The 26,023-nt window shown below is 40.8% G+C and overlaps 1 protein-coding gene and 1 long non-coding RNA gene across 5 annotated transcripts in view; one reads left to right on the top strand and one right to left on the bottom strand.

The window, feature by feature from the left end:
* Positions 1-26,023, bottom strand: part of C6H11orf49 (chromosome 6 C11orf49 homolog) — a 145,612-nt gene that overhangs the window by 111,421 nt on the left and 8,168 nt on the right. The gene's annotated exons all lie outside the window — the stretch shown is intronic.
* Positions 13,791-24,990, top strand: LOC111721452. Of its 3 annotated transcripts, none has more exons than XR_004230331.1 (3): positions 13,791-14,394; positions 22,046-22,184; positions 24,928-24,990. It is a non-coding gene; the product is annotated as an uncharacterized LOC111721452 (long non-coding RNA). The 3 variants fall into 3 exon arrangements; XR_004230329.1 differs by lacking the exon at positions 13,791-14,394 and adding an exon at positions 15,081-15,162; XR_004230330.1 differs by lacking the exons at positions 13,791-14,394; positions 24,928-24,990 and adding exons at positions 15,081-15,162; positions 23,926-24,010.

Raw genomic sequence — 26,023 nt, 5'->3', positions numbered from 1 at the left:
ATTACTATTTTATGAGGGACATTATATAAAAAGTGAGAAAAATAAATCCAGAAACCTCATATGCTTACATAGTAAAGACTTAGTAAAATTTCTTCACTTTATAAAATTTGTTGAATATAAATATTTCATAAAATGGAACTTGGAAGATTCTTAAAATAAAATAATAATCATATGTTAACTTAATTTTGATGTTGCACTTTTTCTTTTGAACAAAGGTTTATAACCTTTGGCTCAATTCCAAATATACAGTCTTTCATCTGGCCCTGGATTGAGTTTATACCTGTATTATGATTTAAAGGAAGAATAAAGTGAAAATGCTCGCTCACATAGATATGTTGAAAAATGGCAAGAAAATGTTACAAACTCTCTTGCTGAGAGATAAAAATTAATTTTGGGTTTTTAGCCACCAGATTAATCAACCAAAATAAACAGTTCCATTAAAAATTTTGCTTTTCTATTGGCTAATGATAAGTGTTTATTAAATGTTGTTGTTCAATGTTTCAGTCATGTCTGACTCCTTATGGCCTTCTTTGAAGTTTCTTGGCACAGACACTGAAGTGGTTTGCCATTTTCTTCTCCAGCTCATCTGTGTAAAACAGCTAAGTATGTCTGAGGTCAGATTTGAACTCAAAAAGATGAGTCTTATCAACTTCAGGCCTGGCACTCTAACCACTGTGCCACCCGAGCTGTCCCTATATTAAATGATAAAGTTCAAGTTCCTATGTTGCTTTGTTTTCAGCAATGATTATATGTATAAACTAATCTTCATAAGGAAAAAAAAACTCTTCAAAAAAAAACTCTTCAAATGTAACTATCTTCTCCCAATAGCAAATGGTATCTTCTATCAAAGAAATTCTATTGAACTGCTAGCGTTACCAAGCAGTTTATTTGAAAATTCACTAAACAGAAGAGTAACATAAATAAGTAGAGGACAAGTTGAAATTGGAAAACAGATTTAATAGTCCATAAGTGGCCAGATAAGGTTTATTTCCACAGGACATCTGTGATGGTCCAAGATGGTTTCAAGACACAAGATGAGTGATGATGGTTATCAAGCAGCCTGATGTTTACACCGCTAACATCTCAATTACTCATTTACACAGTCCATGAGGCAATGAGGGGCCACTCTGGCTGTGAGTACAAAAGACAAGCAGGGGTGTGCACATGTGTCTGACCATCCCTGGAGAACCGGCCTGGCTCTAACGCCAAACCCTTGTGGCAGCTCGGAAAAACAACTTGATGATGGTTGAGAAACTGCAAGAACACACTGTACTTAGAAGCGATCGGTTTGATGGAATTGGGGCAGGAACGCCCAACGGTGTGCACAGGACCATGACATTGCCCAACTGCCAGGGACACAAACCTACAATGCTTCAAATATGCACGTGCTTGTTGTCACAGGGGAAAATGCATCGGTAACACGATGCTCGGGATGCCATTAAACAACCTTCAGCACAAACTCCTCACAGGCCTTTGCCTGAGCTGGGAACCACCGTCTCAGTACAAAGAATAAGAAGAAAAGGGGCAAAGTCAGTTCGGCCAAACCCACTGAGAGGCCAATCTTGCTGCCAATTATTTGTGGATCATCCCCTCTCTTACAGAACTCTCCCCTCTTCCCTTTCACAATAATCTCTTAACCAAAAATACAATGGCTGCCTCAGTCTTCAGCCTCCCTGACCTCTCCGTCAGTTCTTCATCCTGTTGACCTGTCTTCTAAATAGTCTCTTTGACTTCAATGACATCTCTCTGTCTCTGTCTCTCTCCTTCACTCTCCCTCTTTCCCTCCCTTCCTTCCTCTCATTCTCATACTTATTTCTCCGTCCTTTCTAAGTCTCCTTTTTCTCACCAACAAAGCTTGAGCGGGGACACCTACCAAGACTCTTAACTCTTCTGATGATCTTATCAACTCTAATGGGTTCAATTATTACCTCTATGCAGATTAACCCCTAAATCCTGTTTTTCTTTTCTTTATTTCCTTAAACATTCATCTCACTTCAGATTATCTGCTTAATTGGTACATAATTGGGTGAAATAATTCCTAATAATTGTTTTATTTCTTCTTCACTGTGAATTCACTTTGATATTTTAATACTGGTAATTTGATTATCTTTTTAAAAAAATTAAGTTAATTTCATTTTTTAAAAAGTTCCTAATTTTGTGTATTAATTCAATGTTTTGCTTTCAATTTTGCTAATTTCTTCTTTGATTTTCAGAATTTCTATTTTAGCATTTTGTTAGTTGTTTGGAATTATACACACACACACACACACACACACACACACACACACACTAACCTTCATAAGGAAAAAAAAACTCTTCTAATGTAACTTATTTGTCTTCTACCAATGGCACATGGGATCTTCTATCAAAGAAATTCTATTGAAGGACTGGCTGCCAGAATCATCAAGCAGTTTATTTGGAAATCTTTTTTTTTTTCCTTGGGGGGGGGGGCCTTTTTTTTTTTTAGTTGATGCCCAATTTGTTGTTTCTTTTATTAATGAAAGCGCTTAGGGATATCATTTCCCCATTGGACTATTTTGACTGCACCCTCAAAATTCTGGCAAGTTATCTTATTGTTGTCATGAACTTTAATGAAATTATTGTTTCTATGATTTGTTCTTTGGCAAATTTATTCCTTAGAATTAAATTGTTTAGTCTCTTAATTTTTCACAGTTATGTTGTGCCTATTCAATATAATTTTATTGTAATCTGTCCTGTAAGACATATATCTAATATTTCTGCATTTTGTTGTATTTGTTGGTGAAATTTTTACGCCCTAATCATGATCAGCTTTTGTGAAGGTATCACACACAAATAATTAAATAGGTATACTCCTTTCTCTTTTCATTCAGCCTCTAGAAAGTCCCTAAAATAGCCCTCTTTTTCTCTATTTAGAGGCTTAAGTACCACCAAAGGACATGTGTTTGTTTTGCAATCAAGGAAAGATAAGGAGGGAGGGAGGACTTTGGGAATGTTTTTTCTTAGGGGCACAGACTTTCTCGGGACAGAACTGGATGTGCAACATCTTCATCTTCCTAATTAACAAAGTCTTAACTTCATTGAGTTGGAGCTGGCAGGCCCTTGAAATCTGTCTCCATCATATAATGTAGGAGGAAACTGAGACTTGCTCAGTGTTATTAGGTGAGTCCTTGGACACAGATCTAGGTCCTGGTCCTCAGAGTGCACCTCACTTAGGATCAGTGAGCTAGAATCTGAAGATGCTTTAAAAAGCATCCAGTCTCTGGATCCTTATTCTGCCTCCGTGCTTGGTTTTGTTTTGTTTTGTTTTGTTTTGTTTTGTTTTTACTAGCCTCTGACTTAATTTTAGCATTTCCTTAAATAATTTTTTTTAAATCACAAAATTATTTTGAGAAGATGTCCATGGGTTGCACCAGCCTGCTCAAAGCACCTCTGCCACAAAAAAAGGACCTCATCAAACCAACCTATGATTTTACAAATAATAGAATGGATGTGAGGGCCAGAGAACTCAAACCATCTGCCTGAGGTCACATAGACAGACTGGGACAGAGGCAGAATCCGCACCCAGGTTTTCTGGCTCCAAGTCCAGTGATGAGGTCCCCAAAACCTCAGACCTCAGAGGCGATCTAATTCAACCTATTCTGTACCAAGAATCCTTTCTATGACCACTCAACAAATGTCAGCAGAGTTTTGCTTGCAGACCTTTAGTGAGAGGGAACCCACAAGCTGCTGGGGCACAGAATCTGCACTGGAGTTGTATGACTAAGTGCACTTGGGCTTTATAGCAAACCAGAATTCATTTGTAGCTTTGCCCAGTGTTTCCAGATTGTCCAGTGCCCAGCGTCCAGACTGGGACAGTACAAAATAAGCCTGATTCTTCTTTCAAATATATGAAGACAGTGATGGTCTCCCCATCGAGTTTTCTCTTCTCGAAACCATTAATTCCTTCACTGAGATTCATAGCATGACAATGGGCCCTTCCTTGGACGTTGTCTAGATCAATTGTGTCCTTCTTACACTGAGTGTCTGGAACTGAATCCAAAGCTTCAGATGATGGATAACCAAGCTAGAGGGAAAGGCCAATCCTGGGCCATTTTTGACAACCATCTCCCAAGTTACAGATGGGTTGCCATCTGCTTCAATGAGATTATCCAAACCAGCAAAAGAGCAGATCCTCTCAGCGTTAATAGGCAGAACATTGTTGCATATAGTGCACTTTTCTCCAACAGTCTTGTGGCAGTGCAAGAACTATTTTATAGACAAGGAAACTGAGGAGGCTTAAGTGTTACTCAGAGCCACATAGAGAGTGTCAGAGACCAAGTCCCAAGGGCTAACTTTACTACTTGCTTCTGTGCTGCCTCTCTGAGCACACACATTAGACATCAAAATTATAGGGAAATGGTTTTCTTGGCTGTTTGAGATAGTTCCCCAGCCTCAGAGAATTCTATAGTTTAGGAAAACTTTCTCCTTGTTAAGGGAAGAAATCTGACCCTGACAGAAATAGAGCTGTAAATTGTTTTTGTTTTTATTCTTTTTAAAAATTTAATAGCTTTTTATTTTTCCAAATATATGCAGAGAGTTTTCAAGACACCTTTGCAAAACCTCGTGTTCCAAAATTTTCTCCTCCCTCCTCCCAATCCTCCCATAGACAGCAAGCAATCCAGTATAGGTTAATTATGTGTAATTCTTCTAAAAGTATTTCCATATTCATCATGCTGTGCAAGAAAAATCAGATCAAAAGGGGAAAAACACAAGGAAAAAACAAACAACAACAAACGATTCTATGATTTTAGAAATAATAGAATGGATGGGAGGGCCACAGAACTCAAACCATCTGCCTGAGGTCACACAGCCAGACTGGGGCAGAAGCAGAATCCGCACCCAGGTTTCTGGGCACTTTGATCTATATTCAGTCTCCATAGTTCTCTCTCTGGATATGGATGGCACTTTCCATCCCAAGTCTATTGGAATTGCCTTGAATCACTTCATTGTTGTAAAGAGCCATGTTCATCACAGCTGATCATCACATAATTTTGTTGTTGCCGTGTACAATGTTCTCTTGATTCTGCTCACTTCACTTAGCATCAGTTCAAGTAAGTCTCTCCAGGCTTTTCTGAAATCAGCCTAGAACTGTACATTGTTAAGATTGTGAAAGTTCAATTACTAAGCTAATATTCATCAGTAAGTTGTTAAGCACCTCTTTAAGGGTCCAAAATGAGGTCCCTTTCTCTGATGTGGCCCAAGGTTACAACTGCTACTTCCCAGCTTCTCCTCCACCCTTCCAAACTGGCTTGGACTTGACCTTCCCCAGCCATTCCTTTGGCAATTCAGGGAAAGCCAGCCTTCCCTGATCATCCAGATCCTGTCTTCCTCCTCAAATAATCATGCATATATCGGCCTGTTGTCATTTGTATCCACCTCAGTAGTATATAAGATTGCTGAGGGCTGGGTCTTTTTACTTTCTTCTCTCTGTATCCCCAATATCTACCACATTGCCTTAAATGGAATGGAAGCGATTGTTGGATTAGATTTTATTGTACTGGAAGATAACAAAATCCACAGTGATAAAGCTCCTCATTTTTATTCACACTAGTGTCCCAGAGTGTCTATGACTTCCTTCCCCTCCCCCCCAGCTAAAAACTCTTTTCTAGCCTTTTGTCCCAAGTGCAAAAATCCTTGTTATCCATCTGGCCAAATATTAAAATTTCTCTCCTACTTTCTGTTTCTGCAATAATTTTGGCTTTAAGTATTTGCTTACATGTTGACACAGAGACTGAAGACCATCACTTAAGTATTTCCAAACTGGATTTTTTGCCACAGGTTAGAATCTTAAAGTATTAAGATCTTTTCTTTTAGTGGGGGATTTCACAGTGGCACAAATTTAAAACACTGGAGTATCTGACCATAACAAGAGGTATTATGCCAAGATTTGAAAACTCTAAAACAGTGTGACCTACACAGTTGCTCTGATATATGAATTCAAAGCCAAAATAACCATGAGCTTGACAAGATCTATATGTAAAAATAACTGTATGGAGAATGTGGTTATAAAATTATTCTCTCGTACTACTTCACACCTCTCATATTGGCTAAGATGACAGGAAAAGACAATATTGGAGAGGATATGGGAAAACTGAGGCACTAATACACAGAATCATGAACTGATCCAACCATTAGGGAGAGCAATTTGGAACTCTGACCAAGGGCCCATCAAACTCTGCACACCCTTTGATCCAGCAGTGTCTCTACTGAGTCTGTGTCTCAAAAAGATCATAAAAAAGGAAAAAGGACCCACACGTGCGAAAATGTTTGCGGTAGCCCTTTTTGTCACGGCAAGGAACTTGAGACTGAACGGATGCCCATCAGTTGGAGAATGGCTGAATAACAAACCAGTTCCAATTGTCCAGCCATGAAGAGAGCCACTTATACCCAGAGAGAGGACTGTGGGAACTGAGTATGGTTCACAAGATAGCATTTTCACTCTTTTTGTTATTGTTTGCTTACATTTTATTTTGCTTCTCTCGGTTTTTTTTAAACTCTTTTTTTATTTGATCTTTTTTTGTGTTGCACAATAATTGTATAAATATGTATACCTATGTTGGGATTTAACATATATTTTTTACCATGTTTTAACATGTATTGGACTACTTGCCCTCTAGAGGAGGGTGTGGGGAAAGGGGGAGGGGGGGATTGGAACACAAGGTTTTGTAAGAGCCAATGTTGAAGAATTGCCCATGCATATGTTTTGAAAAGTAAAAAGCTTAAATTAAAAAAAGAATAATTTATGGTATATAACTCAACAAGTTATGGTATATGTATGTAATAGAATATTATTGTTCTGTAAGAAACGATCAACAGGATGATTTCAGAGAGGCCTGGAGAGACTTACGTGAATTGATGCTGAGTGATATGAGCAGAAACAGGAGAACATTGTATATAGCAACAAGCTTATGTGATGATCAGCTCTAATGGACTTGGCTCTTTTCAAGATGAGATGATTCAGGCCAATTCCAATGGACTTGTGATGGAAAGAGCCATCTGCACCTAGAGAGGGGACTGTGGGTATGGATCACAACATAGTATTTTCACCTTTTTTGTTATTGTTTGCTTGCTTGGTTTTTTTCCTCATTTTTTCCCCTTTTGATCTGACTTTTTTCATACAGCATGATAAATATGGAAATATGTTTAGAAGAATTGCACATGTTTAGCCTATATTGAATTACTTGTTCTTTAGGGGAAAGAGGAGGTAAGGAGGGAAAAAGAAAAATTTCAAACACAAGATTTTGCAAGAGTGAATGTTGAAAACTATCTTTGCATGTATTTTGAAAAATAAAGTTATTTTTAAAATAAATAAAATGATTCCTTTGTTTTAATATTCAGAACAATGGGGCAGCTAGATGTGCAGTGGATCGAGAACCAGTCCTGAAGTCAGGAGGACCTGAGTTCAAATTTGACCTCAGACACTTAACACTTCCTAGCTGTGTGACCCTGGTCAAGTCACTTAACCCCAAATGCCTCAGCTAAATATATATATTCACAACAATGTCCAATAGGAAAAAAGAGTGTTGTAGGAAAATAGAGTGTATATCAAGTCTAAGTCACAATCATATGGAAGAAACAACTTGGGAAATAGGACAAAGACTTAGTTAATGCAAAGCAGCAAACACTGATTAAACACTTATGGCATGTAAAGCCCTGTGCTGGGTATTGGGGAGAGAAAAATCAGTCGATGGAAAGGAGTCAGTGAAGGCCAAGGAGTTTACATTTGACTAGGACATACAAAATGTACACAGATAAATCAATAGAAAGGAAAAGCCACCAACAAATAGGAGAATTGGAAAAGGCTCCATGGAAGCTGATACCTACATTGAGTCTAGGAGGAAGAAAAAGGTTCTTCAAGGTATAGATGAGGAGTTAGCGTTACAGAAATACACAGAGGTAGGAGAGGGAGAGCAGCTATAAGTCCAATTTGGATGGATTATTAAGTGAAGTAATCTCCTTCACTTCCAAATAAGGCGGGAAGGTAGGGCAACCACACTAGGAAGGCTTAAATGTCTGGTTAATTAGCATCTGGTTTAGTCTGAAGGGAACAGGGAGCCCACTGAGGATTTTTGAGCAGGATAGGGCAGCTAAGTGACACAGCAGAGAGAGCTGAGTCTGGAGTTAGGAAGACAGTTCAAATCCAGCCTCAGATATTAGCTAGCTGTGTGACCTTGGAAAAGTCACTGAAAAAGTTGGAAAAGTTTGCCTTAGTATCCTCATCTGTGAATAAGGTGATTGGCTTGAATGACTTCCGAGGTCCCTGCAAGTTCCAAAGCTGGGGCGTTTCGACTTGGATCCACAAATGTACTATACAAGTAATAGTGTCAACCCTGTGGAAGGAAGATTATTTTAGCAGCCAAGTGGATGATAGATTGGAAAGAAGGACTGTAGGCTGAGAGAATAATGACAAGACTTCTAAACTAGTCCCGATGAGTAATCATAAGAACCTGAATCGGCATGTGTGTGGGGCAAAGGGGATAAATTCTGGAGATGCTGTAGAGGTAGAACAGACCAAACATGGCAAACAACTGGGGTGAGAGAGGGAAGTGTCAGTGACAAGTCTAAATCTATGAGTCTCAGTGGCTGAAAAACAGGCGAGTGTGGAGAGACAATTAAATAGAGAAGGGTTCTACTGGGGACTTGTTGAGTTTCTCTCAACAACTTGAGCCCATGAAAAATAGATAAGATCATTGAGAGAAAACAGAAAAAGAACAGGGCTGAGCAAAAAAGCCTGAAGGAGAACAAGACTATCTGTCCCAGAACTGGATAATGATCCAGCAAGGGAGACTAGCAAGGAACTGTAACGCAGGTAGGATGAGAAACAGGAGATAACAGTATGAGAATGAGTATCCAGGAGAAGAGGGCCATCATGGAAAAAAAGATCAAAGTGAATGAGGATGGATTGTCTTTATTTCTGTAAGGAGTGTTTTGTAGTTGTATTCATATAATTCCTGTATCTTACTAGGTGGACTCCCAAATATTTTATAACTTTTATAGATTTTGAAAGGAATTTCTCTACCTCTTCTTGCAGAGCTTTGTGTGGTAATAAAAAGAAAGGGCTGATTATTTATGTGGTTTATTTTATATCCTGCTGCTTTGTTGAAGTTATTGTTCCAATTAATTTTCAGTTGAATCCCTAGACTTTTCTAATTAAACATATCATCTATAAGAAGCAATATTTTATCTCTAACTATGCTTTCTCTCATTTATTTTTCTTGTGTTATTGCTCTAACCACCATTCCTAACACTAAATTAAATATTGGTGACAATCTACATCCTTGTTTTAACCTTGATCTTATTGGAAAGGTCTCTAGCATTTCTCCATTACACATGATATCAGTTATTATTTTATATAGATACTATTTAGCATTTTAAGGAATGGCAAATTTATTCCTTTGCTTTTTCTTTTTTTAAATGCAAAAAATACTATATTTTGTAAACAAAACAAAACAAAACAAAACAAAACTTTTCTGCATCTATTGAGATAAACATGTGATTCTATTATGTTCACAGTTTTCCTTATAACAAACCAGCCCTTATTTCTGCATAACTCCAAACTAGTTATACTGTATAATCTCTGTGTTGTGATTGTGTAGCTTTTTTGGTAAAATTTTATTAAATATTTTTGCAATGACATTCATTAGAGGTATTTCTCTTTCTCTATGTTATCTCTCCCTGGTTTAAATATCAGAGCTATGTTTGTCTCAGAAAAGTTTGGAAGGATTCTTTCTTTCCCTGCTTTTTTCAAATAATTTATTTAATGTTGGAATTGTTCTTTGAATATTTGATAGAATTAACTTTTAAATCCAGCATCCAGTGATCTAGGGGGTAGCAGTTTAAGTTGACTAGAGTTAGATTGAAAGGAATTAAGAAATGAGTTGTAAATAATAAGATAGACGTAGAAAGAATTTGTTATTCTAGAAGTTTGGTAATGAAAGGGGTGAGTTTGAAGGAATGGAAGGTCAAATGAAAGTTGGTGGTTGTCTTTTTTTTTTTTTTTTTTTTTTAATAGCATACAGGGTAGGTTGTTGTCCTTTGTTCTGAAAGAGGACCAAAATGACATCACCATAATTAGAATCAAGTTACAGTGTGTCCAACTGTGGCTATCAGACCAATACAAGCTTGGAATGCTCTACCACAGGTCAGGCACAAATAGGACATATAAACATTTGGGGTTGATTCTCTAACTTTGCACATCTCATGTTTCTTTCATATTTCATTCTGCTTTACTCAAAGAGTCTCCCATGTCACACAATCAATTCCAAAATTATTCTGAGAGATCTTGAGAGTGTCCTCTTATCGCTTCTTCTGACCGTTATGTGAACACTCGCCTAGTACAAGTTCTTCATAAAACAGCCTTTGACCAAGCATACATTTGACATTTGAATAATGTGACCAGCCCATTACAACTGTGCTCTCTGTAGCAGAGTTTGAGTGCTTGGCAGTTTAATTCAAGAACGAACCTCAGGATCCAATAACTAACTTATCCTGCCAGGTGATCTTCAGAATCTTCCTAAAACAATTCAAATGGAAGCGATTCAGTTTCCTGGCATGGCGCAGGTAGACTGTCCAGGTTTCACAAGTATATAACAATGATATGAATACGTATACATATATTGTATTTAACATATACTTTAACATATTACATGTATGGAACTGCCTGCCATCTAGGAGAGGGGGTGGAGGGAAGGAGGGGGAAAGTTAAAACAGAAGTTTTTGCAAGGGTCAATGTTGAAAAATTACCCATGCATGTTTTGTATATAAAAAGCTATAATAAAAAAAAGTATACAACAATGAGATCAGCATAACAGCTCTGTTGACCTTCAGGTTGGTAGTCAGTCAAATCCCTTCCTTCTCCCACACTTTCCTTCAGCATCTCCCAAATACTGAGCTAGCTCTGGCAATGCGTGTGTCAATTTCATTATCAATGTGGACATCCCTGGAAAGTCATTTCTCCATTTACCGTAACCTTTGGTTCCACATATGGACGATGTGATGCTGGCTGACAAAGGGACAGATAGGAAGAGATTGAAGGTGAAAGAAAAAAATGACTACTAGGGAAACTCTTGGAGACAGGAGGGATAAAATTGGGGGCATATGTAAAGGAACTGGCCTTATTGAGGAGAAGGGCCACTTTTTCAAGGCTCTGAGGGAAAGCAGAAAAGGAAGAAGGATGAGTGAATATAATATATGGACGGCTTTGGATGTGTGATGAAGGGGAAAGGAGAAATTTCACAAGGGATGCCAAGGACACCTGATAGGGAAGAAAAGAATGTCACTGAGAGCTTGCGGAAAGAAGAGAAGATGGGCAACAGCTGCTGAAAGGAGTGGGTCAGAGATTCAATCAAGAAAAAATACAAGGACTGCCAACTGAAAAAAAAAATAACATGAATTTATAATGTCAAGTCACCACGATTGAATGAATCCCTTCAGTTGGCTTTAGCTGCTCAGAACTAGTGATTGAAAGCCCAGCCATTCATGTTGGAATTGTTTTCTGTGTGAAGGAATTCATTTGTAAATCATTTAGTAACTTCGGATTCCTAACAGGAATGCAGAGTTGATTCAATAGTAAGAAAACTATAAACATAACGGACAACGTTAATTTTTTAAAGCAGAGGCATACGGAAAGGTGTGTGGAAAGACTGTCATTCCACCTCCAGCCAGCACCTCAAGTATGTAAGTGTGTCTCATCTAAACTAATAGCCTAAGGGAAGCTATAAAATGTATTTTTCAAATTCATTCTCCCAGACAAACATAATTTACGGATCTTCATTTGTCAGGATGACAAGTTTCTCTTAAGCCGTACCCGATGCTTGCTGGCAAATGGTTGGGGCTGTTCCACTTTTTGATGGCCCCCCTCTCAGGTGCAAATGAGGGGGCACTGAGAAATCCAATGCTATAGTATTTGGGCTTCTGGAGGAAAGTCACTTGAGTTCTCTTCTCAACCACTCCATTGCCTCTCCACATTCCAATCGGACTTACTCTCTCCATTGTTAGTAAGAGCCTTATTATGTTCAAGGTAAAGAGGAAAAATGCATTAGATGCAATTACCAGTTAGCTCTAAGCAAGTTGGGGAGCTATTTGTCATTTCAATGTCCAGCACTTGAATAATAGAAAGTCCAAATTCTTTTCACTTGGAAGGACTATTTTCTTTTTCTTTTTCTTTTTTTTTTTTTAGACAAAGTGGAAGCATACAGCACAGGAAGCAGTCCTCAGTAAGCCACCGTTCATAAACAGCTTTGCTGAGAGCATAACAAAGGTTCTGTTGTGCTCTTGCATGGCAGGGCCAGTGAGCAGCAGGAGGAGCAGATGAACTCTTTTGGGAGACAAAGATTCTGTCTTCATGCAAATGTTTGCATTAATAAAAATGAAGAAAAAGATACAGAAAATGCAGGACCGCTGGACATAATGGGTCTCTAAACAGGAGGGTTTTTTCCCATTTTCCAGGAGGAGTCAGCAGGTCTTTTAAAAAACTTTTCTCATTCTGAACACTTCACAGACATCACAAGAAAGACATGCAAATAACAGAAGCAAATCAAAGGACATCCCGCTGCTCCGCTGGCGCCTCTCTCGCCCATGCCTGGTTTGTCATTTGCTGTTAACCCTGGCGCTGGCTGCTGTTTTTGTTGAGGAAGGAGGGCCCCAGCCCATGTGGCAGGACATGTCCAGCCAGCTGGCCCCGGCACTGAGAACATTACAATGCGTGGCATGTGCGACCACTTGGGGACACGTGCTGCCAGGCAACACAGTCCACTGTGGGATTCTTACACACCCAGTGTGCAAATCGGTTTGGGGAGAAGGCTGTAAATTAAGGGCTAAATACCTGATCTCAAGTACAAATGGGAAGGCGGCCTCAAATCCAGAGTCAGGAGACCCAGATTCGAGTCGTGACTCTGGGCCTTGCTCCCTGTGAGCTGCCACTTGCTTATACCCCTTCACCGTTGGGGATTTCCAATTTCCTGAAGGGCAGAGCTAGATGAGTGCTTTTTAATCTTTCTTGTGGTCTGGGAAAGCTGATGGAGCCCTTCTCAAAAGAACAGTTTTGAATAATTGAAGGAAATAAATATGGAAGGTTAATGAAAATGAGGTTGCATTTTCTTCCCTTCAGAGGTCACAGACCCCAGAAATCTCTGCTCATGAACACCTGGCTAAGAATCTTTGGACATTAAAAAAAAAAAAAAAAAAAAAAAAAAAAAAAAGGAATCTTTGGACTAAAAAATAATAATAAAAGACTCTTTAGACTTAAACTAAATCAAAAGGAATCCTTGGTATGGATGCTCTTAGCTGCAGACCTGGTGGTGCTATTGCTCAGTCAAAGAATTTGCACCCAGAATATGTCCTTTGGGCATTGGTCTAGACTGTTCTCCAGAGTGGCTAGACCAGTTCAGATTCCACTAGCAGGGCCTGGTGCCCCTCTATTGCCACATCCCCTCCAGCATGTGTCATCTTCCCCTCTATCACATGAGCCAATCTGATGGGGGTGAGGTGGTACCTCAGAATTGTTTTAATTTGCATTTCTTTAATCCCTAGTGATTCCCAGCATTTTTTCATCTGACTCCTGATTTCTTCTGAGGACTCCCTGTTTATATCCTTAACCATTTTTCAATTGGGGAATGGAGGGAAGACTCTAAAGATAATGAGAAAAGAACCTATGGAAACAGGATTTCCTTAAAACAGATTAGGCAAAAATAACTTAAGAAACAATATGTTTAAGGAGAAGGGATTTAAAAAAAAAACCAATTCAAAAAAGAAAGCCATATTAGAGACAAGGATAAAGATAGAAACCTAGCGCTTATAACTTTACATGTGAATGGATTAAATAATCCAATAAAACAAAAGTTGGAAATTGAGTAAGGAAAAAAAAAATAGACATCCCTTAAAGTCAATAGGAAGCTGATAATGGACCTAGCTAGTAAAGTCCAACTCTCTACCTGAAATACTGACATCTCAAACTATGAATACTGTTATTTAAATAGGCAAATTTTCCTTTATTATATAAATATTTCCTTTATTTCCTTTTATTTCCTCACTTCTTCACTCTAATAGAAACCTGTTTTCTTTGTGTTTATGCTACATGGTGGGTTCACTTTATTGAACACGTACTAGTTGTGTTGTAAAATAATCTGGTTCCTTAAAAAAAAAAAATCAGGTTTCTAAGTCATGGTGAATCATTCACTCAGAGACAGCCCGAGTGGGTTAATTAGAAACAGCTGAGGCAAACAAAATGCCATCACATGCCTCCAGTATATAAGGCAAAAGAGAGAGCTGTTCCAGAAGATCCCGAAAGGGGAGGTTATTCCGGAGGATGGGACAAAGCTCTGAAGATACACAAATCAGACCAAAAGAATTTAAGAGATCTCCTCACAGCTCCTAGTAAGTAATGAGGTAATGACAATGTGGGGTTTATAATGAACCCCAGCCCAGGCAGGGGTTTGGCAGGACTGGGGACTGCTTGCCCGGCAGCTGAGCCGCTCGAGCAGTAGAGAGGCCAGGAGAAATGTGTAGACAGCAGTTAGAGGAGATAACATAGCACACACTTTTAAAGTCTATAAAGCAACTTTCCTCATAATGACCCAGGAAGTAAATTGTACAAATTTTAACCCTGTGTTACAGATAAAGAAACCGATGTCTGAAAGGTAAAGAAATATGTTCACAGCTAGTACATCCTATCTGTCCATCCTTCATTTTTTGCTTTTGTTTTTTGGGGGTTTTTTGCTGAGGTAATGGGGGTTAAGTGACTTGTCCAGGGCCACACAGCCAGGAAGTGTTAAGTGTCTGACTTGAATTGAATTTAAGTGGAGCAGAGTAGTGCAAAGTCGTCAGCCTCCCTCTAACGGAGTCATCACAGTCCAGTCGGGATGACTGCAGATGGCTGCACTGGATGACCTTGGTGACTTTGAGGTCTGACCAAGCTCTAATCATTTCACAGTGCCAACTTCAACCGCCGGCCTGGCCCTTGGAACAAATTGTTCTCACCTGCCCGTTCTCTAGGAGAAGCCTTCATGTGCTTGGGGTCGACAGCCCCCAACTCATCAATGGATCTGAGGCCTGTTGTTTATCCTCAACCTGGTTTAGCCCATCTCCTGGGATGGTTTCCTGGGGTATGGCCACTATGCGTGTTACGGCTTCTTGGGGCTAAAGGTGAGAGCTGGGTGATAGGTGGCCATCTAAGATGGAGCTCCCACAGCAGAGGTGCTAGTCCTCCCTGAACACTCCCATAGGCCCCAAGTTCTATTAACTCCATTTAAAAATTGGCTCAATTCTACTTTGATCTATCTTCCTATAAACACTAGCATGTAGGATAACAGTCTATACCTTGGTTTCTGTCCACCCCCAAGGCATCCCCCACTCGTAAGGTGTCCCGATCAGGGCCCTGGTAGCAGTGATTAAAGGTACAGCCTCGTTCCCTTCTGAGAGGAAAGTCATTCTCTTTGGGCTGTTTTCTCCCTCCCTACCTGGCCACTCTGCACTCTGAAAAGCAGCTCAAGACTTCAACTGGCACAGAATCACACAATCCAAATTCGGCTTTGGACGCTTTGTCTGTCCTGTTCTTCACACTTCAGTGACTTCAGGGTCCTCATTTCCAACTCCGGGCTAGGAATGGAGGCAGCCAGATGTGCATTCTCCTCCCAGACTTTCACCTTCTCTTCCACACAGATGGTGAATTTTTATCTTCTCAGCCCCTGCACCCACTTGTACTGTCTCATGCCCGTAACTCTCCCTTGCTCAAACAGCTTCCATCTTTCTCCATGGGCTCTTTTCTATCCATCTTCAAACATACAAACAGCCTTAAAAAGAAAAACCTTTGCCCCTTCTATTTGGGCAAAATTTCCTTTGTTGGCCCCTACGATAATCTCGATATTTACAGGAATGAGGAAGAGCCTGGGAAAGAGGGGAATTAGTTTTGGAGGAGAACAATCTTACATAAGGGATCTGAAGGGACCTGAGCCTCCTAGTCCAATCTTCTTTCCAGATGGGGAACAAAGGCCCAGAAAGGCCCTCGCTTCAGCAGGCGAGATGTCAACCCCTGGTCCTGTCTCCACCCACCCCCCCTGCTGCTTCCATTTGCCCAGGCTGCCTCCCCCGCTGCTTCACTGTGGGCATGCTGAGTTGGAAGTGATGATGGACTGTCTAAATGGAGATGCCCTGCAGCCAGTTAGAAGGCACAGGCGGATACCCAGGGATCCAGATTCCTCATCAAGAATTCAGCCTTTAAAGGCAGGGGAGAAAGGGAATATGCTTCCTAGAAAGACTCCCAGACTGGATCCCTAGCCCAGACTCCATTAAGTGGCTTGTAAAGTTGGTAGAGCCACTTAAGTACTTGACCTGATATGATCTAGTCAGAGTGTCATCCCCAGTTCATAGAGGAAACAGAGGCAGGGAAGGGAAGGGACTGGACCATGCAGGTTGGGAGATCAGGAGTTCGGACTGTCTGGTGTAGTTTTCAAACAGGCTATGATGCTTCCTTGGGTTGCTGGTATATGTTACACACATCATATAAAATCCACGCTTGTTTGAATGAAAAGAAACTACAGCTTTTCTATTTTAGTTAGCGATCTATGTTTTCTTTCACAACTTGACTTTTATGGAAATGTTTTGCATAACTTCATGTGGTTTCTTAATTGTGGGTGGGAATAAGGAAGAGAATCTAGAACTCAAACATTTTAAAAACAAATGCAAAAAAAAATTTGTTTTGAAAGTAACTGGGGGAAAATATTAAATAAAAATTAAAGTCAGTGATCTCAACTTTAATTATCCAAAGCTGGTATCAATAATCACACAGATGTCCAGTTAAAATTTCTCTGGTACAGAGTTGCAAAGCAAGCCAATTCTTCCAGGAAACAGGATGGGGAGGTGGCACTTGGTAAATAACCATCCATCTGTTTCTGTAGGACCTGTCCAAATTCTTCCAGAGAATAAGGCTGAAACTAATCTCTACTAAAGTCTTATTCTTCAAGCAGACAAATTCACCTTATACTCATTCATCAAGCACCCACAGTATGCTAGGCTCTGCCGATGAAAGGGAGGCAAGGGCAGGAAGGAGATTACAGAGTTACCCCCGAAATGAGAAACTGGGACCTGAACTAAGCCTTTGAAGGAAAAGGATCTTTTGTTTATTTATTTATTTGGGGGGAGGCAGTTGGAGTTAAGTGACTTGCCTAGCATCACACGGGTAGTAAATGTTAAGTGCCTTAATGCAGAATTTGAACCCTGTTCCTCCTGACTCTAGGACTGGTGCTCTAGCCACTGCAATCTAGCTGCCCCAGGAAAAGGATTTTTTTCTTTTTAAAAAATATTTTTTAAAGTTTTTTATTTTCAAGATATTTGCCTAGATGATTTTCACCATTCACTCTTGCAAAACGTTGTGTTCCAATTTTTTTCTTTTTCCCTCTTGTCCATCTCCTCCCTAATCCAATATATGCTGAACATGTACAATTCTTCTATAAATATTCACACAATTATCATGCTGTACTAGAAGAATCAGATCAAAAAGGGAAAAAATGAGAGAAAATAAAATAGAAGCAAACAAAAACAAAACACTGAAAATACTATTATGATTCACACTCAGTCCCCACAGTCTTGTCTCTGGGTGCAGATGGCTCTCTTCATCACAAGACCTTTGGAACTGGCCTGAATCGCATCATCAGTGAAAACAGCCACGTCCATTGTGGCTCATGCTATAATTTTGTTGTTCCTGTGTACAATGTTCTTAGTTCAGCTCACTTCACTTAAGTCTCTCCGGGCCTCTCTGGAAGCATCCTGCTGATCGTTTCTTATAGAACAATACTATTTTATAACATTCATGTACCATAACTTATTCAGCCATTCTCTAACTGATGGGCAGCCACTCGGTAGGAAAAGGATTCTTAAAGATAAATGGGGAGGAATACAAAAAAGGCAGGAGACAAGATGGCAAGTGTGGGGAGTAGCTAGTGGTCCAAGTGGAACACAGAGTGAAAGGGAATAATAGGAAATAAACCAGGAAAAGGAGGTCAAAGCCAAATGCTGGAAGCACTTAAATGCCAAGCTAATGAGTTTGTAGCTTAACCTAAGAGTCAGAGGAAGTCACCAGGGGAATGCTAGGGATTAAATCTGTCCTTAGCAAGATGGTCTTGGCAGGACTAGGGAGAGGGGGAGAGATAGGAGGCCAAGAGAAGACTATTGCTATAGACTAAGAGAAAAGGGTTGAAGGCTTAAAGGGGGAGGACTAGAGGTTGGGGGAGGGAGCAGAGAGAATGGAGGGGACTTCACTTTTTGTTCCTTGCTCAAAGACAGGATCTTTGATCTATAGTGATCAGGTAGCACTGGAGAGAATCCTCTGGAACCCCAATGTCTTGGCCACTACAAAGTGAATGACTTCATCACAGCTTGCAAAGGATTTGGGCACTGACTATTTTGAAATGATTCTATAGGTGACCACAAACCAACAGGAAGCACACTCATTATGAACTACTACTCCCAGGTTCCAGGGTCTTACAGAAGGATTTGGGTTGGGGGGAGCCTGGCAGAGGGAGCTCTCATTTAGGGATTTCTTATGTCAAGATAACTTGGCTCCTTTTCACAGTCTGCAGTCTTAGAGCAATCCCTGGAGCCCTGTGGGCTCATGGGATTTAGCTAAGGTCCAGCGTGGCAGGGAAGGGGCTGGAATTTAACATTTTTAAAGAAAAATTCTATGTAGTTGCTAAGTGGAGAAAATATTGTTTCACACGCAAAAAGTTATTTTTCTAACTATATTAGATTTACTTCTTTATTTCACTACTGAAAACAAAACAAAACAAAACAAAAAAAAACCCCACAGGAGAGAAAGGAGAGACCACTGTTCTTCACACAGTAAGTACCACTTCTTTCACCCAGAGGTCTGAGTGCAGATTCTAACTGGGCTCCTCACTCCCTGTGTCTCCTTGGACAAGTCCAGCCCTGAAGGCCTGAGTGCAGTGTGGAGGCCTGCCAAGCTCCTGAGCATGTGACTCAGAGGGGTTTCTGTCCCCCCTCTGTAAAACAAGAGGGGGAGACTGGATGACCTCTAAGGTCCCTTCCAATTCAAAATCTGGGATCTGGTTTCAACAGTCCGAGTATGAGCCCTGTGTTCCCCTGGAAATCTCTAAAGAGACTCTACTCAGAAAATACACACTTCATGAGTAGCTTTACACATTGTTTAATGACCCCTCTGTAGCTCCGTGAGGGGGCCAGGTGTCCCTGGGCACTTTTCTCCAGCTGCCCCAGGAGGAGCCCGTCTCTAAATTAAGATTTACTAGAACACTGTGGAATAATCCTACAGAAAGGCAACTTCCTTCAGCAGCCTCAGCCAAAGGCTCTGGACACAAAAGGTCTGGTTCTAATCCCAGCCAACCCAATATGACATTAGAAAAGTCATTTAACCCACAACTCAATTTCCTCACACCAATCAATTAATATTAAGCACCCACTATATGCAGGGCACTGTGGAGTTAAGGAAGAAGGGCATTCTGGCATGAAGCACAGCCAGGGAAGTGTAAAGGGATGATGGAAGATGAGACACAAGAAGGAAGAAAAGTGGGAGGTGGAAATAGCATGGCAGAGCTCAGCTGGGGTGGAGAGGGCAGCGCTTAGAAGTGGCAGTGGGGGCACTGCCCAGCAGATGGTCCTGCTGCAAAGGACAGAGCCAGCCTCTAAAAAAGGGCCAGGGCCTGTGCCCTCTGGGAGATAAACAGCCGCTGCACACCTCAATTCTGTGACATCTGGAGGCAGGTAAGAGACCCTTCCCAAAGGGCCATGCCCTAGAGCTCTTGAAGGTCTCAACATGGTGTCCTCAAAGAAGACCTTTGAATTACAGGCCGGGGGTCTTGGGGTTCCCTCCACCACCTGTATACATTGCAGCTGCATCAAAAGCCGGAACTAAAGCACATCACAATAACTCATCTTTTGTGCAATTCGATCAATAATCATTAAGCTGCCTACTATGTACAAGGTGCTATGCTAGGAATTAGAGGATGCAAAAGGGAAAAGGGAATGGTCCCTAGCTTCAAGAAACTTACACACTACTGGAGCATGGAGGTCACAACATATGACCAATTATATTGAAATATATACAAGTATAACACAAATAAATTTGATATAGGGTAACTTAAGAAGGGCCCCAATGCTAACAGGAGAGGCCAGAACATCCTAGCACCATCACTATGAAGTTCAACAGTGCAAATGGTCAAAAGGTTACATTCGTAATTCCCTATCGGCTTGGCTTCTTCACGAATGGCAACTTATAAAGACTGTCACTAGGGAAAAAAAACCATTCCAAATAATGAGTTCAAATCAATTTTTAAATGTCCATGAGACAGCCAAAATGCTTTCCTTTTTTAAGATTTAAATTTATTTCTTTTCCCAGTTAAATTTAAAACAATTTTTTTATATTTTATATTTCCAGATTCTCTCCCTTATCCATACCCTCAGCCCCCATTAAGAAACCACATGTGAAGTTATTCAAAACATTTCTATAAAAGTCATGTTGTGAAAGAAAACATAAACCTTCTCTCTTTCCCCCCCCCCCAATTAAAAAAACCCTCCAGAAAAAATAAAGTTTAAAAGAAAAAAGGGTGAGAGGGGGAGAGAGAATGCTTCAATCTGTATTCAGACACAATCCATGTCTGATATGGATAGGATTTTTCATCACAAGTCCTTCAGAGTAGTCGTGGATCATTGTACTGCTGAGAACAGCAAAGTCATTCATAGCTGACCGTCCCAGAACATTGTATTACTTTATACACAATTCATTTCATTTTGCTGGGGTTCACAGAGAACTTTTTTTTCTGAGAACATCCTGCTCATCATCAAAATGCTTTCTTAACATTATCTATTCCTATAATTATAACCAGCAGAACTATCTTTGAAACTTTTCTTTACTTCAATTGCCCCTAAGGAAAGTATTTGCTTCCAAGGCTATTATATTTATTTTTTTTAATCTCCTAAGTATCACCATATTATTAAGTTCCCAACTTGTCATGTTTAACTGGGGCTTTTTCTGTTCACTTTTTTTTTTTTAAGTCTTCATTCATTAAGACCAATCTATATGCTAATCTCTTCACATGGTCAAAAAAATGTTCTTAAGTCACCAAGAAAAAGGTGAATTATCTGTGATATACTCTAGTTAAAACCAGGGAAATACAGAGTGAGTTTTAGAAATATTTCCATGTAAGAACAATTTTGAAAGCTCCAACTGCTAAAAAATGAACACTCAGCTCTCTGGAGATGTTGGTCATCCAGACTGAGTCATTCTGGGAAAGCTACATTTGTGTTGTGCTTCTATGTAGAAACTCTGTGAAAGTCTGGTATCAACAGACACATACTTTAACCATTACAGGTCACGACTATCACTACAAGGCTGACAAACAGGAGATGTTTTTTCCTCAGTAACAACATCTTTTCCAAACCACTTAGTAAGGCCCTGCAGGGTAAACTGCCTTGGTGGAAGGATGGCCCATACCCATTAAATCACAGTTCCTTGAAGTCTTTGAAGCCTGATCTGCTGTGTACAGTATTAAATATAATACTTGATGAAGAGGTGCTAGAGACCATCCGAACACAGAAAGTTGAGTTTTTGTTTTTTAGTGTTGGGGAAAATACAGAATGCACCAAGTTAAATGAACGATGAACAATAAATCAAGTAATTCTGAGGACAAAAGTAGTCATTCATGCTCATCTAAAGACCCTATCTGATGAATCCTCTCTTTCCCCCACATGTTAACAGGAATTTAAATATGGTTCTTTAAGCATCATCTGAATCATGGAGTAGGGGAGAAAAGGAAAAATGAGCCTCGGGTTGCCCAACAATAGTCGAGTGTCAGATGGAGAAGTTCCACTGAGATATGGCAAAGGAAGAGAGGCCCCTTGGATGAGATCACTAGGGAGCTGAGAAATGCCAGAACGGAATGACTTGTGACAATAACCACAAATTTCTGAAGAGGGTGGGAAAGGGTGGGCAAATGATGGGCTGAAAAAGGCCAGTCTGTAAAATCAGAGGTAACACTCTACATAACAATCTGATTTCTAGGTAAGAAGAGAGATAACTGTGGACTTGAGAATTCCACTGACAACAGGGGACATAAGGATGTCACAGCAAGTGGGAAGATAAGAGATAAGAGATAAGACCTCCTTCAAAGAGGAGTCAGAGAGACCACTGGATATCCTGAGTAAGTGAACTCTCTAGGCAGCAATTTACTTGCAAATACAGTAAAGGCCTGCAACAGATCTCAAGGCTTTTCTGTCATGACCCCTTTGGCATCTGGACTGCTTCTCAGAATTAAATGCATGAAATAAAATACATTGGATTACAAAGGAAACCAATTATATTGAAATATTACCTAAACATTTTAAAAAACCAATTCCACAGACTCTAGGTCAGGGATCCTCAAACTTTTTAAAGAGGGGGCCAGTTTACTGTCCCTCAGACTGTTGGAGGGCCGGACTATAGTAAAAACAAAAACTTTGTTTTGTGGGCCTTTAAATAAAGAAACTTCATAGCCCTGGGTGAGGGGGATAAACGTCCTCAGCTGCTGCATCTGGCCTGTGGGCCGTAGTTTGAGGACCCCTGCCTAGATTAAGAACCCCTGAACTATATGATCTCTACAGTATGCTTCATCTCTAAAACATTCTGTTACCATGACTAAGACATCAACCAATGATCTAAACTGTTTCCTTATGAAAGAAGGTTTCCCCCGACAACTTTCAAAAGAAAATGAAGTGGTTCTGATGCTAAGATGAGATGGGGCTCCTTCAACAGCACCTCCATTCAGGGTTCTTATAAGAACCAAACGAGATAATATTCATAAATCACTGTGTCTGGCACATAGAAGGCATTTAATCAATACTTGTATTCTTTCTCTTCCCTTTATTAATAAGTATTTCCTATTATCATACTGCACTAGGAAAGTCACAGAAGTCTTCCGCAGGATGTTCTGGAAGGTTTTGCCTGCCAGGGGAGTACAAGCTCTGGCCAAGTCCTCCCCAACTAGAAAGGCCACCGAGTTGGGGTAGATGATGGACTATATGTCTTGTCATCCAAGGACCAGCAGAGCTAAATGGAAGGTGATCACCACCAGGTTGGCCAAAGAGTGATGGTTTTTTGGTTTTTTTTGGCCACAGTGATTCCTGAAGACCATCTCCTAAGTTATTAAAGGGTTGTAATCTACAGTGGAGGGAATCCCTGTATTCACCAAATCACAAAATAGAATTCACAAAATTGAAATAGAATTCAACAAAGAGAAATAAGGAACATTCTATAGACAGACCAACTACTTTCCTCTCTCTACATCTATTTGCTTTCCCCTTGGAAATATGAGAAGAAAACTAAAGATTTACTGACTGAACAAAGATCTAAATAGCTCCTAAACCAGTACATGTAACAGAGATTAGGGAGACTAACAGTGCTTCTCCCAAATGTAGTCTGGAGAAGGCTGGGAAAAGTGAACTTCTGGAATTCATCCTGGTCATTCATTCTTTCCTATCATGTCATATATAGGGGTCTATGCAGTGATTAGGGAGGACTAGCACTTCCGGTGTGAGGGCTTTCTGAGCCCTTTTCAGGGCTGCTCATCTACTTCTGGTGTCCACCTGTCACTCGACTCTCACTTTTAGCTCTTTTAACTATAGTATGCACAGTAGCCATATCCCAGTAAATCATCTTGGCAAGCAGGCTAAACCAGGTAGAGGGTGCCTCCCAGGCCTTAAAGCCATCAGTGAGTTAGGGGGATGTCTCTCCTAAGCATGTGAAGCTTCCCCCAGGGGAAGAGGAGGCCAAGAACAATTTGTTTCAATGCCACCGAGGCTCTGAGGGACATTTAGGGCTTAGTCAGCTAGCAGAGACACCAAGGGCTTACACTGCGTCCCCATTAACAACAGCAGACTGACTTTGGTCTTGCCATTTTCCCCTAGATTTAATAAATGGAAGAAAAAGCTGACATCTTTGGGCAACTCTGCTTCACCTAAACCAGTCCACAAACAAGTCAAGACATCCCTGCCACCATGTCACCAGATCATTATGCCATCCCTCAAAGACAGACACACTCTACCTGAGGGACTGAAGTTTTCTAATTCAGCCTGGTCATTCACCCTTCTCTATCCCATCATCCTTCTAAGCCAAGGTCCCTCTCCCTGAGGGGAATGAGCTCCCACAATCCATCCTGGTCACTCACTGCATCATGGTCATCCCTCAAATGGAAAGCTCCCTGAGGGACTGAACTTTCCCAATTCAGCCTGGTCATTCACTGTTCTCTATCATGTCATCCTTCAAAGCCAAGGTCTCTCTTCCTGAGGGGAATGAACTTCCACAATTCTGGTCACTCATTGTATTATGGTCATCCCTCAAATGCAAAGCTCCCTGAGGGACTGAATTTTCCCAATTCAGTCTGGTCATTCACCCTTCTCTATCGTGTCTTCCTTCAGAGCTAAGGTCCCTGAGGGGAATGAACTCTCACAATTCTGGTCACTCACTGTTCTCTGTCATGGTCATCCCTCAAATGCAAAGCTCCCAGAAGGACTGAACTTTCCCAATTCAGCCTGGTCATTCACCCTTCTCTAATCACATCAGCCCTGGAAGGCAAGATCGAAGAGTAGGTGTACCATTAAACAGTATGTAATACAGCCCTGGGGGTTGGTAGTTTACAGACTGTCAAGGCAGGCTCACTGACATTGTTTTGGTTCTCATAAAGCATTTTAAAAAAATAGCTCTCAGATGTTAACGAATTCAACTGCACAACTACTCCTCCCTCCCCCAGGATGTTTTTATCAATAGGGAAATTGAGGCAAGGGGAATAACATTTTGTGTTTACATAATACCTTCTCTATAAAGAACTTCCAAGTGTGTTTGTTATCTCAATAATCTTCATAACATTCCTGTGAGGTAGGTGGCAAATATTATTTTTTTCCACTTTGTAGATGGAATGAAGAATAGCTGTCATCCAGAGAAGTGTATATTTACCTGATGTAGAGGTCTAGGGGGCTATTCCCCAACCAGAAAGACTACCTTTCTGAGGACCAATCTCCAGCCAGTGGATCATGGGATTTTGAATGGAGCCGAACCATTCATGAGCTCCTGGCTCCCGGCATTCAACCTTCTCCCACCACATCACATTCCATAAAGGGCCGGGGTCAGGCCTGGTGTTTATTAGAGCTGACTGTTATCATTTCTCTAAATTGGCCTATTTAAGTTTTGTCAAAGTGCCCGAACATTCAATTATTATTTGTTTACCGTCTGTGCCCTAGCATTGTAAATGATGTCATCAGGAATGTACAAAGCTAACAGACACAACCGTTGGGTAGTCCGAGCCTTTCGGAAAGCAGGCCCTGCACAAAAAGCATGACTCACTAAGCCCCGGTGGTAAGCAGCGTGAGGCCTGGTCTTCGGTGCATTTTCCCCGAGGCAGAATGTGCATTTGTGTGGCTTCACGCACAATTATAATCTCTCCTGAAAGCCAATTTCTTCCATATGACGGGCTGAACCCCTCGTGGCCTCGGAGAGAAGCCTCCCGTGGACGGGGCCCTAATGTTCTGAATTACCAGATAGGCTTAATCGCCCCCTTTTGAAGACTAGAATGGGGCAGAAGATGTGAATCCAGTCAAAATTTCTCCCCTAAAAAGTCTCGCTCAGGAGCCAGAACTCATCTCAGGCCGGACGTCTTTTTGTCTCTGCGTACATGTCGATTTGCAGGACTGTGGGGCGTAAGACCCTTGGAGCCAGGCTGTGCTATTCTGGCAGCCTCCCCATGTGCCGAGCAAAGCCAAAGACATGTGGCCATCGGTCCCCGGCTCCTCCAGAACTGCTTTTGTCTTTAACGTGCTCATTTTGTAAGTTATAATTTTCCCATTTAGTGCACGTTGGATGCAAGGCCACCGCGGAAGGGCCAGAACAGGCCCTGATCTCGGTGCAGCTGTTAGCTTGCCTCTCCAGATGCCTCTGTTTACTGGGGGCCAGGGAGGGGAGTGCACAGTCCCAGGTGAGAGAATTCTGAACGCTGAGAACACCTGATATGAA

The sequence above is a fragment of the Sarcophilus harrisii genome, chromosome 6 (assembly GCF_902635505.1).
Source record: "Sarcophilus harrisii chromosome 6, mSarHar1.11, whole genome shotgun sequence".
NCBI classification, from domain to species: domain Eukaryota; kingdom Metazoa; phylum Chordata; class Mammalia; order Dasyuromorphia; family Dasyuridae; genus Sarcophilus; species Sarcophilus harrisii.
Note: the sequence above shows the minus strand (reverse complement) of the source record. Positions and strands in the feature narration are given on the sequence as shown.